Source organism: Cnephaeus nilssonii, assembly GCF_951640355.1.
Source record: "Cnephaeus nilssonii genome assembly, chromosome: 14".
Lineage (NCBI taxonomy): Eukaryota > Metazoa > Chordata > Mammalia > Chiroptera > Vespertilionidae > Cnephaeus > Cnephaeus nilssonii.
Genome location: NC_137085.1, coordinates 45,113,356 through 45,128,697, shown reverse-complemented (window position 1 = coordinate 45,128,697; position 15,342 = coordinate 45,113,356). Strand labels below are relative to the sequence as shown.

General features: G+C 42.8%; 1 protein-coding gene across 5 annotated transcripts in view; it reads right to left on the bottom strand.

Moving 5' to 3' along the window:
• Positions 1–15,342, bottom strand: part of KANK1 (KN motif and ankyrin repeat domains 1) — a 191,129-nt gene that overhangs the window by 121,090 nt on the left and 54,697 nt on the right. For all 5 annotated transcript variants that reach the window (XM_079790919.1, XM_079790917.1, XM_079790921.1 and 2 more), the window contains one exon: positions 3,025–3,150. The gene's annotated coding sequence lies outside the window, so the exon portion shown is untranslated. The remainder of the gene's footprint in view (positions 1–3,024; positions 3,151–15,342) is intronic.

Genomic DNA, 15,342 nt, shown 5'->3' with positions numbered 1-15,342 from the left:
CTATACAGATGGAATATTTTATAATGTGAAATAAAACCATCATACTACAGTAAGAAAACGTCGGTAGCATTTCTATGCAATCTTGTGGTTGGAGATGTTGATTTTCATGCACTCATTCTACAAACACTGGATGCCAAGCAGCAGAGAGCTAACTATGGAAAACACAGACACAGCCCCTGTCCCTATGGAGTCACAGGCTAGAGGGGGAAATTGAAAAAAAAAAATAAAATTACATCATGATCCGTGCACAAAGGGGAAAAAAGCAGGACTATGAGGAAGAGAATACTGAGGAAATAACCAACGTTGGACAGCACTCTGACTGAAGTGAGATTTAAGCCGACGATCTTGTTAACAGTTACCTTGGGTGTGCACTTCTACGCACAGGGCAGTTTTCTAAGAGCTTTGCATGGATTAACCCACATGGTCCTCCGAAACTCTGAGACAGGTACTATTACGATGACGATTCCTGGGTTACAGGTGAGGCAGAGGTGCGGTAATTGCCCAAGGAAACAGAGCTAGGGAACGGGGAAGCCAAGGAGACCCGAGCAGCCTGCTCCAGAGCTCTCTCTGGGAACTGCCTCCTGGGAAAAGGAGGAGTCGGCCATAAGAAATGTGTGTGTGAGCACATGTGTGCAAGCACGCACCTGCACATGCACAAGCACATGTTCCAAGCAAAGGAACAGCATCCTGGGGGCAAGAAAGAGCTTGGCCTGTTCCCTGACTTGAAAGGAGGCCAATGGAGCTGGAACATAGTGTTCTAGAGTGAGTAACAGAGCTGAGGCTGGAGAGCCGGCGAAGCCAGATCATGCCTGGCCTTGCAGGCCTCGGTAGGGAGAATGTCATGCTGGGCTCAGGCAGGGGTGTGCCAAGCCGTGATTACACTTCAAAGAGATCACTCTGCTATGTGAAGAACAGATTCCAAAGAGATCACTCTGCTATGTGAAGAACAGATTCGGGGGACTACCATCAAGGCATTCCTGAGTCCCAGCGAGTCTATGTGGAAACCATAGGGGAAAGACTCGACTTCTAGGCCTGGGTATCTACACCTGCGCCTCCTCAGTTCATCTCTGCCACGAAGCAGCGAGATTTACAGACACCCCGCTCTGCCACTGACCACATCCATGACCTTAAGTGAGCAAGTCACTTAAGTCCTCCAAGTCAACTTCCTCCTCTGAAACCGAGGTTAATAATAGCTGCTCCACCTCCCTCACAGCTCTGTTGTGAGGATCAGGTAAGATAATGCATGTGGAAAGTGCTCTGTGAGTTTATAAGGCACTTTTACATTCTAGTTATTCCTGTTAGTTCTGTTTCCTCACTATCCTTGACCTCCCAGCACCAACTGAGGCAGGAGTGGTTATCTGTGACCTTCAGGTTGGTCATGGTGCTAACACAATACTACAGTGTCAGCACTGTGTCTACTGTGAATGACAAATTTGGTAATGATCATATTTCATTCAAAACAAGCATAACCTTTGGTTTTTAAATGATACAAGCATGGACTTCTGGAAGACAACAGTAGTAGCTAACAATGATGAGCATGTACCAAGAATCAGGCACTTTATATCAAGTACTTTACATCAACTAGCACCACTACCAGAGTGGTTTCATCACTATCATTTTATTGATGGGGAAACTGAGGCAAAGCAGTACACCCAGGATTTGAACCCAGGTACCTAGCTCTAGAGCCCAGGCTTTTACCCTCTGCCCTGCAATTCTGTTGTGACAAGGTGTGGTCTAGTGTGGAGAGAAAGAAACCGGTCAGGGGGCCATGGCTCGAGTATTAGAGGCAAGAATACGGACCTGAACAAGGACACCTGGAATCTTTTTAAAAGGCCAACAAAAGTGTCCAAGTTGCTAACTACCAATACTGCTGAGGACTTAGGGTCACCAGGCACTTCCATATACTGCTAGTGAGACTGTAAACTGGCACAACTTTTTGAGGAGACAATTAGCAGAGTGTATCAAACCCTGGACAGAACATTCCCACGTTCCCATTCACTCAGCAATGCCACTTACAGTAATCTGTCCTAGGGGAATTATGGCTGTGCACAAAAGACGTGCACTGCAATGTTATTTCTAAACGTAAGTATAGGAAAACAAATAAATGTCCAACAAAAGGAGAGGGGGGTAGAGAAGCCACTGCATTCCCATCGTGAACACAGTGTGCCCATTTAAAATGATGCGATAGGGAAAAAGGAACATGCATTTTATTAAGGAATAGAAGTGTGTAAAAAATCCCATTAGTGTAGACTTTGGTACCTAACTACTTCAAGTTCTGAGTGGGTTTACCAGCTGTGTGAGCATGGGCAAGTCATTTAATTTCTCTGAACCTCAAGTTTGTTATGTTTAAATGGGGAATGAAAATGTACCAACCTCACAGGGTAGCGAGAATTAATGAATTAATGTACGTAAAATGATTGGTACAGAGCCTAGCTTGGTACTGAGTAAGCATGTGATGACGCTCATTTGAAAAAAAAATCTAGCAAATGAACACATACAACACACATATCATTACAAGTATTTGTGATACAAACATTACATTTAATGCAGTACCGTTTTAACCTTGATTATATCTGGGTGTGGAATACCAGATTTTTTTCTTTTAAATTCTCTGTATTTTCTAGGTTTCCTATACTTGAATAAAGCCAACAATATATTAATATTTAAGTATCTCCATTTTTTTCAAGTAGCCTTAATAATACTCCTTTCCATCTATTGATTTTCTCGAGCATAATCCACTCCATGCATATTGCATTTATGGAAATGGGATATTTTATTGATTTAATCTGAAGAGTAATACATTTTCCTCTTTATTCTTCAGAGTCAAACAGCTTGCTCATATTTCACCCTATAAACATCGTCTTTTCTGCACCCATATCTACATTTGCAGGTTAGGAGCACTCTGAAGGATTACTGGGGCACAAAAGGTTGGGGAAAAGTGGATTAATGTCCCTTAAAAAGCACAGTTAAAAGAGACAAGCACAGCAACTTCATGACAACTATATGGGAAAGAGAATAGCTTACCTCAGTTATGGAAGGCCAGAAATTACTGCAATAAATATTTCAACTCCATGGACAATTTCCTCGTGTGGTCAAAAGACGGAAGGACTTCAATAGTTCAGCAGTCTGTCCAGTACAGTGACAATCATTCTGAAAGACAAAAGAATCTGGTTGAGGGAAAGGTGATGGAGAAATAGTCCTTTCTAGGCTGCAGACCTGCAGGACAGGGGAATCAACTGTGTGTGAGAGCCGGCTATGCAGTTCAGGAAGCCAAGTACAGTGAAGTGCTTTTCCTGCTGGGGTGGAAGGGGCAGGCCAGAGCAAAAGAGCACCCGGCATGTCATGCAAACACAAGTCTCCCTGGCTTTAGGTCACGGCTAGTGCTTGCTCTTGGGTGTATCTTCACCATCACGTCCAAGACAGAGGCTGCTCCTCATGGCCTTTCACCTTCACGTCCACTGCTGTTCTCCGTGCACTCACCAATACGCGTCAGTCGGCTCATGGGTATCATCCATTTTATCGTCTAACATTTGTCATTTCACTCAGACCACCCCATAAAAAACACATGGCCTTTCTCTTAAAAGTAGCTTCCCTTGAAGACTCACTCTATAAATGGCAGTCCCTTGGGATTAACCGCAGGATTATTTCCAAGTCATCCCTCTCCGTCATCCTTTACTCCAAGATCAGTCCACCACAGCGTCCCCTTGTCTGTCCTACCTCTCTCTACCTCTTTTTCATTCCAATCCACCGCTATTACCAAATTCTTTGGCACCCCTACCTGTTTGTAACAGCAGGCTCTAACCTGTTCTTGTTCTCTCTCTGCGGATCACCATCTATCCTCTCTCTCTTGCAGAACAGTTGCTTCCATCCTATGTCCTGTATAACCTTGAACAGTCAGTCCCCTGTTTCCTGGGTCTCAGTTCTCTTCACTGTAAAACTGGATTTGGTGTTCTCCATCCTCACTGTGCTTTGAAGGCATATGTCCCTGGGCTTGGATCCTGGCCTAGGCACAGGCAGAACTTAGACAAATTCTATTTCCTCAAAACTCAGTGTGTTATGCATAAAATGGGAATAATATCACCTACCCTTGCGGTTGCTGTAAGAATAAGGGCTGTGAGATCTTGCACCTGACATACAGCAGGTACTCAACCAATAGTCATTCCCACCCTACCTTACAGAATTATCTCCAACTTTGAAGCTCTCTGTTCTAATTTCCAAGTCTTGCATTCTATTACATCCTTATCCATGGTGGTAATAAATTTCTCTTCCATAAAACAAACAAACAAAACACCAAACATACAAAACACCAAGTTCAGTCTAGATCTGCTTTATCTTATCTTCCTCCAATTTCCAACAAACACCCTCTGTTCTAATCAGATAAGTCTTTGCTCCAAAGAATGCATACACCCTGCCTTTGCAGCTATCATTCCCCAGGCAAGATACAGCTTTTCTTATCCCTTCTGGCAAGGCCCAGCTCCAGTTCTGGCAATGCCCACCCACCTTTCAGACAATTTAACCATCACACTGAGAGGGTTAACAGAACTATCCATTGTCTTGTGTTTATTGAGCTAGTTGTCCGATTTGAAAAGGACTATTCTGATTTTTTTAAGTTAGTCTTGCACTTCAGCATGGACAACATTAGGATTTTTACAAATCCGGGATTTTTTTGCATCAGCTCTGCAAATGCTTTTGAAATTTACAAGCATTCGTGCCTTAAGGTAAGATTCTTATTCATTACACCATTTTCTTTTTCTTAATAAAAAATGTATTGTGGTAAAATATAGATAATGTAAAATTCAACATCTTAACCATTTTTTGAAGTATGCAGTTCAGTGATATTACACGCATTCACACTGTTGTGCACCAAGTTCACACAAGAAACTTATTCCACCATCACGAGTAGACCTTCACACACAATCCAGGGGCCTCTACATGGAGCCAGGAGATGAGCTCCAAGTACGTCCAATGTGCATAGATTTTGTGTCAAAGCGGATGTGTTCTAATTCCAAACCAACATTTTATGTCCAAACTTCCAGCAACAGCAGGGGTGACTCACAGCGGGGAAAGACTGTTTCTTAGACTCTTAACTCAAAAAAGATGGTTGAAGCCCCAAGACTAAATGAAAATTCTAAGGGGACGGAGTAGAGGATAGTGAAGGATGAAGGGAGGCAGAGGAAGAACGAATAAAGGAGGCACAGAGGGGTGGTTACAGAGATAGGAGAAAGACCCAGAGAGTGGAGAGGCACATTAGCCAAAAGATAGATGAGTGACATCAAAGGCTGCAATTTTTTATTATATAGGTAACAGTGAGATGGATATCCTCAAACACACCATTAAGTATTTGTTAGGGATAAGGACATGGGTCAGAGGTATGGAAAGTACATGGATTTGATATTGTTGATAACTCACCCCATACAATGTTTCAGCCACTCTATGCTCTAGCGGTACATGAGTAGTACACTTCTCTGCACTCCCTCTAAAACGGTGTAGTATTATTTTTTTAAATACCCTATTTTATAGATTTTTAAAAGTTCATTTTCATTAGCATATCTGAGGTTGAACATTTTTTTGCGCTTCTTGTGTATGTCCTTTACTTTTCTGTTAGAATGCTCGTCTTACTCATTTGTTGTACCGTTTTGTCTATCAGAGATATTAATAACTTAGTACCCTAATAATGGAGAGAAGATGGTATATTCATTGGGAACCTTTGGCTACAAGGAGCAAAGCCCATTCAAGCCTATCAGAGTCAGAAAGCATCCTTACCATAATGTCATGGGGTAGCCTTGTATCAGGATACTATATACAAACTTTGCCTTATGTGTTGCAAATATGTGTTCCTTGTTGTTAAAATTTTATCTCTAAAATGGAAACACCACTACTTCACTGGTCTATTCCGAGGGTTTAAAGAACATGCAGGTAAAGTCATGACTAGAAGTAATCACTGTTATAAAACAAACAAGAAATTGTTACTAAGGTGCCTTTTTTTTTTTTTTTTCAAATCCTCACCTGAAGAATGCTTTTTTAAATTGATTTTTTAGAGAGAGAGAAACACTGACTGACTGCCTCCCACATGTGCCCGACCTGGGGTCAAACCTGCCAGGCGGCTCAGTTGACTGGAGCATCGTCCCCTGCACCAAAAGGCTGTGGGTTGGATTCCCTGTCAGGGCACATACCTGAGGTGCCTTAGTCTTACAATCCTTACAAAGAGCCCATTGGGCAGGTGCTACCATTCCTCTTTTCCAGGTAAAATGTAATAGGCATCCACAGTTAGCAAATTTATCATTAGATTTTTATTTTACAAATAAGCTTTGTACGTATTGATCTATTTTTATTGATTTCAAAGAGGAAGGGAGAGGGAGAGAGAGACAGAAACATCAATGATGAAAGAGAATCATTGATCTCGATCGGCTGCCTCCTGCACGCCCCCTACAGTGGATCAAGCCCGCAAACCAGGCATGTGCCCTGACCGGGAATCGAACCGTGACTTTCTGGTTCAAAGGTCGATGCTCAACCACTGAGCCACACCAATTGGATGCCATCCATTCGTTTAAGTTCCATGGGAAAACTCTCTTCTTCTCCCTCCTCTGTGATGTTGTGTCTTTATGCTTAAGTGCCATTTTGGTAACAAGATAAATATTTATGTTTAGGAACCAGGGCCACTTTATCAGTCACTACAAACCCAACCCCATGACAGGTACCTGACTTTCTAACATTCCAAATACCGTTCAAGGTTCTTCGGCAGCTCATCCGTTAGTGATGCCTGCAGTGCCGGTACACACCTGAACCTGTGCTCTTGTCAGGGGTGAAGCATCACTGTGCTGTGTAAATATTTTATGTACTGCTTGAAATTCTAGATGAAGAAGCACTCACAGATCCTCTGCAACCCCCTGGTTGCCCTTGACAGCATTGTAAAACATATATATTTTTTGTTGATTTCAGAGAGCAAGGGAGAAGGAGAGAGATAGAAACGTCAATGATGAGAGAGAATCATTGATCAGCAGCCTCCTGCATGCATGCTCCACACTGAGGATTAAGCCCGGACCAGGTTCATATGTCAACCTTCAGCCACTGAGCCACGCCAGCCGAGCCCTGATAGCATTTTTTAGGATTAATGCCGTGTGCAAGCTTTACCATCTTTACCTGTTTTCAGGTACAGGCACTTTATTAAATCAAGCTATAACAGTAAAACTCCAGGAGTCAGAGTGCTCTGCTATCGGTCCTTCCCCTTGGACAGGCTTGTCACCTTAGCATAGCTTAGACCTATATCTCAAATAAAAGTTAAATATGCAGAGGGGAGAGAAAACAGTTGTCTAGAGAGCTCTGGTTTCTGACAGATAATGGTAGGGTAAGGATAATTTTTCCCATGAACATCCAAGCACAATTTCTTCAAATGGAAAAGCATGTGGTAATATCCAACATGGTAATGGGTATTTTCAAATTTCATAATTAATTTTTCCTTAAAAATCTTGCACTAATGTTGTTAACAATATAGAAACAGCTAGATTTATACATCTATGTATATGTTTTTTAAAAACCAACTATGAGATACACTCTCAAACTGTTATACGGTTCCAGGAGAAAAAAATAAGATAAATATACTCAATTTTTAAAATTTTGTACAGAGGATCAAGAAAATACCTTTTTTCCTTTAGGATTAATAAATCAGAAATGAAATGTCTGACTGACTGCTATCCATGCAAACGATACTGCTAATACTTTTTTTTTTTTAACCTCGACTGCTTGGCAAAGGCCAAAAAAAGTCACACTTGAGAGAGATTATAGAGGGAATAAAGGGCACTCAGGCATCCAAAGCAACTTCCTTTCCTAATATCTAGATATATAAAGTAGGGAGAATATTTCCACTTGAAGCAAAGGAAACAAAGGCCAATTTTTTTTCTTTTTTACTGTTCAGATCGGAAACTGGATGGAGGGTTTGGTCCCCAGTTGGGGCATGAACAGAAGGCAACCAATGATGGGGTTACCATTTGGCTCAGATCTACCCTTTAAACCACAAGCCCCAGGACAGAAAGCTCCGGATTCTCCAGTGTTTCTCCTCCTTCCGTTCTCTGTAGAAGAAGTGACCACATCTGGGGGTGGCCGGGGATGAGGGGGCAGGAGGCCCCTCGCTGTACTCTGAGTGAGGGAATGACGTTCTAGCAGGTAATGACCAGCAGGTGGCGCTGTCAGGTGGTTTGGAAGATACCATAAGGAGCTTCAGTGTGTTCTTATCCCCAAAGTTTAAATGAGAAATATCTTAACCTTCCCAGAGAATTATTTATAAAGGCACTGTTAGCCTGGCTGCTGTGGCTCAGTGGTAGAGCATCGACCTATGAATCAAGAGGTCTCAGTTGGATTACACATCAAGGCACATGCCCCAGTTTCAGGCTTGATCCCCAGTAGGGGGCGTGCAGGAGGCAGCTGATCAATGATTCTCTCTCATGGATGTTTCTATCTCTCCCTCTCCCTTTAAAAACCAATAGAAACACATATATTTTTAAAAATTTAAATTTTTAACAAGCTTTCAGAGGATGAATGATGCTGGCCCAGGCACCACAGTTTGAGAACCATTCATTAAGCTTATCCTTTGCTATTATCTAGAATATTATCTCTCTGATTAATTTACTACATAAAACAGACGTCTCTTACTAAAGGACTAAGAATGTGGCTTTTGTTATCAACCATCTGACTTACCCCAAGCAAGTACTATACTAGCTTTCTCTGTGCTTTAACTTTCCCTATGTACAGTGAAAATACCTACCTCCATAATACTGTAAATCTGATTGGAGGGTTATTACTATGTAACTTTAAGGATGTCACCAAATGATCAGCTAAGGCCTTGTCTTTTAGAATATTGCTGACTACTTTAATCAAAATACTTTGTAACATTTAAGGTAAGTACCAGAGAGCTCTCATTTACCAGGCAAGATGGGAGAAAACTTTATATATATATTTTTAAAAAGAGCCTGGTCGGAGTGGCTCAGTTGGCAGAGCATTTCCCTGTGCACTAAAAGTTTGTGGTTTGATTCCCGGGTAGGGCACATGCCTGGGTAGAGGGTTCAGTCCCCAGTTGGGGCGTGAACAGAAGGCAACCAATGGATGTTTCTCTCTCACCTCTCTCTCTCTCTCTCTCTCTCTCTCCCTCCCTCCTTCCCTCCCTCCCTCCTTCTCCCCCTCTCCCTCTCCTTTAAGCATGTCCTCCAGTGAGATTTAAAAATAAATAAACAAACAAATAAACTAGATAAAACCTAGCAAATGTTATCTATCTCAAAATTATGAATAATCTGAAAAGATGCTTTTAATTCTTCCTCGTGAAAACAAATGACTTCAAGTTCTGCCGTGTGTATAAAGACAGAATGCAACACATACAGACTCCCATTTAAAATACATATACACTTAAAAAAGAGAGTAGTAGTATTTTCAATAAAGAACTATAAAACAAAGGCTTCTTCCCTGTTGAGAATGGGGCGGTGCAGGTGCTGGTTTCAATATTAACAATCATGTAAATGCCACATTTCACTCTAGGGAAGAAAGAGAGGAAACTGAGGCCGGTTCCCCAGAGTGCCCCCGTCAACTGGGTCAAGCTGTAAAGTGTGCCAAGGGAATGTACTCTCAAGCCCCATTAGTTATCAGAGCCCGGGCTCTGGTATTTCAGCACAGACAGCTGGCGCCCTGCCCAGTCACCATCCTACTGCTCCTCAGCCTTTCTGGAATGTTAGGCCCAGAACTTCTGTCACCTTTCCCAAGAGAGGAGTGAGTCTGAGGTGAGCCATTCAAATAAGTGCAGCCCACGGGCCAAGGCAGAGGATGCTAGTTATGCCTCGGTGAGTCCTACTTCTGTCGGGCAAGATGACTCCTTCCACTCGCAAGACAACCCGGGTTCCCATGGCAAACACCCTGGAAGCACAGAGCAGAGGTGGGTGGGCACAGCCCCCCTGATCCTCCTGCCTGACCCCTCCAAGCACCTCCTAGCGCTCTCCTCTGAGCCTCTAATTGAAGCTCGGTTCAATGACAAAAACAACAAGTGTCCATCTACTGTTACCCCAGGCTGATAGTAAAGTCTCAGAGTGCGCATGCATCTCCATTACCGGGTAAGGGAGGAAGCCTGACCCTTCTCCATCAATCACTCTTACAAGGAAGTCATTCCTGTCTTTGCAGGCAGGACTTTTAAAGCGAACGTCAATCAATCTCAGGGGCGAGGGGTGAGTTGGAAAACACGGTCGACCATTTTCCTGTCGTCTTTAAAATAAGAAGAAGATGCCTCTGACGTCATCATCCCTGCTACCCTCACCACCTTCCTTTTCTCACTGGCAGTGACTTACATTACTTCTGGCCTAAAAAAATTGGCTTATTTATTGGATACATTTAGAGACTGGTAAGGCAGCAAATTTAATTTCTTGATCTAGGCCCTCCACATTCACAAGTTCTCTCTTGTTCTTTGATGTGAAGGCGGCCTTTGGTGATGGCGTTAACTCCCTAGGAGGGAAAGGAAGCGCCTATCCGGATATGACGGCATCAAGGTTTCTGCGAGTCAGACTCTTCCGCCGGCCAGTAATTAAAATCTGTACCAGCTCAAGCATTTTTTCTCAAAACGTGCTGGAAACAAATGACCTGTTAAACCTCACCTTCACTGTTCCAGGATACAGACTGTAGTCAGACAAGATGGCAAAGAATGAAAAAGCAAGTCCTAAAGAGATCTGCCCCTTGATACAACCTCACCACGTCCTAGAGCAGTGATCGGCAAACTCATTAGTCAACAGAGCCAAATATCAACAGTACAACGATTGAAATTTCTTTTGAGAGCCAAATTTTTTAAAGTTAAGCTATATAGGTAGGTACGTTGTTATTAACTTAATTAGGGTACTCCTAAGCTGGCCTTTGCTAAAAACTCAAGGGGCCAAAGAGCCGCATGTGGCTCGTGAGCCGCGGTTTGCCGACCACTGTCCTAGACCAACAAGAAATCATATTTCAGCCCTGGCCTGCATGGCTCAGTTAGTTGGGCGCTGTTCCGTGCACCAAAAGGTCGCTGATTCGATTCCCAGTCAGGGCACATGTGGTGGTTGTGGGTTTGCTCCCCGGTTGGGGCGTGAGCAGGAGGCAGCCGATCGATGTTTCGCTCTCATGTCAATGTTTCTCTCTCTCTCAAAAAACAAAAACAAAACAAACAAACAAAAAACAATTAAAAAATAAAATAAAATAAAGTAAATCATATGTCAGAAATTTTCTAAAAGAACGAACGGAAGATCTTCCTGCTAGAAACAGCCATTGTTAGCTCATCAGTTAAAACATACTGATGCAAAGAATGCACTGGCATACTAAAAATTCCCGCTTGACATGTATAGGTGTCCCAAAGATACACACTTTAACAGCTGATAGCTCAATTCTGAAAATGAAATGTTTTTTTCATCAACACTGCCTTTCTAATTATTCAAAGTGTGTGTATACATTTTTTGGGACACCCTATATGTCCTTTAAAAATTACATATGTATTTGTAATCGCTATTTATTGCAAATACAAGGTGGAGATATATAAGTGGAGGAAAAACACTGACTTTCCAGTTCCAACTTGTTTTAAACCAAAATACCTGACAAAAGAAAAATGGACATGTCCTCCCAGCGACCTCCTGGGTGGAGCGGCAAACACACGCGCTCCCAGGTTGTGCTGCTCCTACACCCACGAGTTAACTGGAAGAATGTCTCGGGGTGAGTTTAGGACTTGATTTTATGAGCCAAAAAGATGAAGACCAATATCTGCGTCCTTACCAAATACTCATCAAGCACTTTCCTAAAAACCCATCTTTATTCTCTAAATAATCTGTGTACTGCCTTTAAACGAAATCAATTGCCTTTAATTTTTCTGATAAGTTAAGAAACATTTCACTTTAGGTGTCTAAATTTCTCAGCTGAGGCTCTGTGCTCCAATTACATTTCAGCGTTCATTAAAAAAAGCAGAACTATGTGGTTTCTTATTGTAAATTTACATGGTATTATAAGTGCCTGGTTTTCCCTTACTTTTAATGCATACCTTGCTGTTTCCTTACTAGAAATGTGTTCTCTCTTTAATTTTTATTTTATTTTAAAGTGAAACATGGCTATTTCCTTGCATATTAAAAAAAAAAAGAAGAAAAAAAGCAACCTGCCTTATTCAACAACCTGGGATCTCCTTTATTTAAATCTTAACAATCAATGCATTTCTAAGGCTTTTTATGTTATTACTAGAAGCCTGGTGCATGGATTCATGCACTGGGGGGAGGAGGGGGTCAGGGGAACCCTCGGGGGATGTCTGACTGCTGGCTTAGGCCCGATCCCTCAGGGATCGGGCCTAAGCCAGCAGTCAGACATCTCTCTCACAGACCGGGGCTCTTGCAGTCTGGGACCCCTCACTCCTTACCGCCCTCCTGCAGTGGAGGCAGGAGAGTCTCCCGCCACAGCTGCTGCACTCGCCAGCCATGAGCCCGGCTTCTGGCTGAGTGGCACTCCCCCTGTGGGAGCGCACTGACCATCAGGGGGTAGCTCCTATGTTGAGCATCTGCCCCCTGGTGGTCAGTGTGCGTCATAGCGACCGGTCGTTCTGTCGTTTGGTTGATTTGCATGTTAGGTTTTTATTATATAGGATTATACATATTTCCCCAGTGTGGGTGTTCAGAATTTTCATTTAAGAAGGGCTCCAACATTAGAACAAATCCACGAACATGTGTTGCCAAAGGAACACTAGGTAACTTCTGCACCGCCACAACCTCTAGCAATTGTCAACAATCCCCCTGGTGAAGGCTTTTTCTGGCTCTGGCGTGTACATAGCGGTATCAAGTAGCACTGTTTGCCTTGGTAACAATGCCTTTTCTTGTGGAGGAGACACATGACACCACCTTGTCACACAAACACCCCACAGAGGAGCGGGTCCAGGATGGAGCCTACAGCTGGGTGTGGGAGCACCAGAACCATCCATCCCCTCCCCCCTCTGTGGGCTGGTCTACAGGGAGTCGGACACTCACAGACCACCATGGGGGTGGACACGGATCCCTCCCATTTTTAAAAGATATCAAACTAGTAAAATGCATCAAGGGCCTTTAGAGTGGTTACAGTTTTAAAAATAAATATAACTTCTGACCCTATAATTTTACTTCTAATAATACACACTAAGAAAATGTTTAATAATAAAACCCACAGACTTAGACACATATTCACTGCCCAACTATTACAGAACCAAAAGTCAGAAACTTAAAAATTGTTAATTAAATTATTATGCAAACATTAAACATTTATGAAGAGTTTATTAAGATAAGGAAATATTTAGTTTTTAAAGTTAAGTGAAAACTGGGTATGCAGTTTGAAGAGTTGACATAAAAATATGTAAATAATTGAAAAGAGCTACATCAATTTCTTAATAGTTTGTTCTTGGTCTAAAAACAATCTCATGAAACTGATTTTTAAAACTAATAAAACTTAAATGTGGTGAGAATGAATAAAGTAATGTGTGTTAAAAGCTTACCACCACTGGCATATAGTTCCCTAAGAGAAATGTACGCTATCATCACACAGGATCTACCTTCTACCTCACACCTGACCTACTAGTCTGGGACTTTAGCCAAATCACAACTTCTGAGCTTTGTCTGCCCTCCTGTAAAGTGGGAATGATCATAGTTACCTCTTAGGGGCAAAGATGAAATAAAACAAAAAATGCCACGTGCTGAGCTTAGGCGCTCAATGAAATGATAGTTCTCTTTCTTTCTCTCTCTTAGAAGATATACATTTTGTTCATGCTGGATAGTCTTGTGCCAATCTTAAAAATTACCTCTAAATTCAATACACACGGGCACTAAAAGTCATAGAACAACAAGAACATACTCAAATGAGAAGGTCTGGCTCTGACAAGCTCATGCCCTGCTCCAGGGGCCCAACAGCCTTTAAAATGGGCCAACACTGCACTCAAGTCCTATGAGAAAAGGACTGAAGAGTGTGCCTTTCCAAAGAAAACATTCCCGTGGACGCATAAACGGTTTTCGCATTCCCAAACATGCGCTTCATTTATATGGCAGTTCCAAACTGGGAAATACTGCAGATACTTTCTTTACTGGCTCCTCTCTATGCAGAAGGGACTTAAGCGAGTGGTGTTCTGCACAAGAAATCTTTAAAGGCTGAATGGGAGCAAACAATAAACCAGTCTTTCCTATTGCAAGAACTATGGGTTAAGTCTCAAAGATGGCGCTGCTACCATTTCCTCCCCAGTAGTAATGAGATAGGAAAGGTGGATGTGTGGGTGGGGAAGATCTTCAGAGGCATAAATGGTCTCTGGTTTATTTAAATCACAAAAACTTTGCTTAACATGCCTAGTGGTCTTTAAGAGGACATCGGCACGAATTTGCAAAGGAACAACAGAGGGAGTCAGACTGTGGTGTCTCTTCTACTCCCACAGGCATATTAGTGCAAGGTGAGGCCAGTCACCATTCTAGCCACACCAAGCCTCTTCTCCATAAAGCTGTCCCACCCACACTCCTTGCTACCTGAACAGCTGTGTTTGTGCCAAGTGATGAAGTCAAAACCAACACTGTTTATCAAGGAAATTTACATGAGTTGACCTGGCATAAGGTGAACCGGACCAATGAGATCCTGATTCTCGAGAATTTGAATTAAGTATAGAGGATGTTTAACAGTGAGGGCATCTGCAAAAAGGGTGTTAGGAGGCAGGAGGGGAGCCACAGAAAACCAGAACTGCCGCAAGCCCAGGAATGAGGAGGACGAAGGTAGGGATGAGCAGAAATAAGTCTAGATTGCGCCTTTTTAAATATTAGTTAATGTAAATATGAAGCCATCATGGTTATCAATGCATTTTTTTTATTTTTTTATTTTTTTTAAATATATTTTATTGATTTTTCACAGAGAGGAAGAGAGAGGGATAGAGAGTTAGAAACATCAATGATAGAGAAACATCGATCAGCTGCCTCTTGCACAACCCCTACTGGGGATGTGCCCGCAACCAAGGTACATGCCCTTGACCGGAATCGAACCTGGGACCTTTCAGTCTGCAGGCCGACGCTCTATCCACTGAGCCAAACCGGTTTCGGCTCAATGCATTTTAAAATGTGGCTTTTCATCTTTCTTATTTTAGCACTAGAGGCCCGGTGCACAAAATTCATGCACTCGGGGGGCGGGGGGGAGGGGGTCCCTCAGCCCGACCTGCGCCCTCTTGCAGTCCGGGAGCCCAGCCCTTGGGGGATGTCTGACTGACAGCTTAAGCCCGCTCTCCGCTCATCCTTAGTGCTGGTACAGAGGTGGGAGAGACTCCCGTCACCGCTGCTGCACTCGCCAGCCGTGAGCCTGGCTTCTGGCTGAGCGGCACCCCCACGG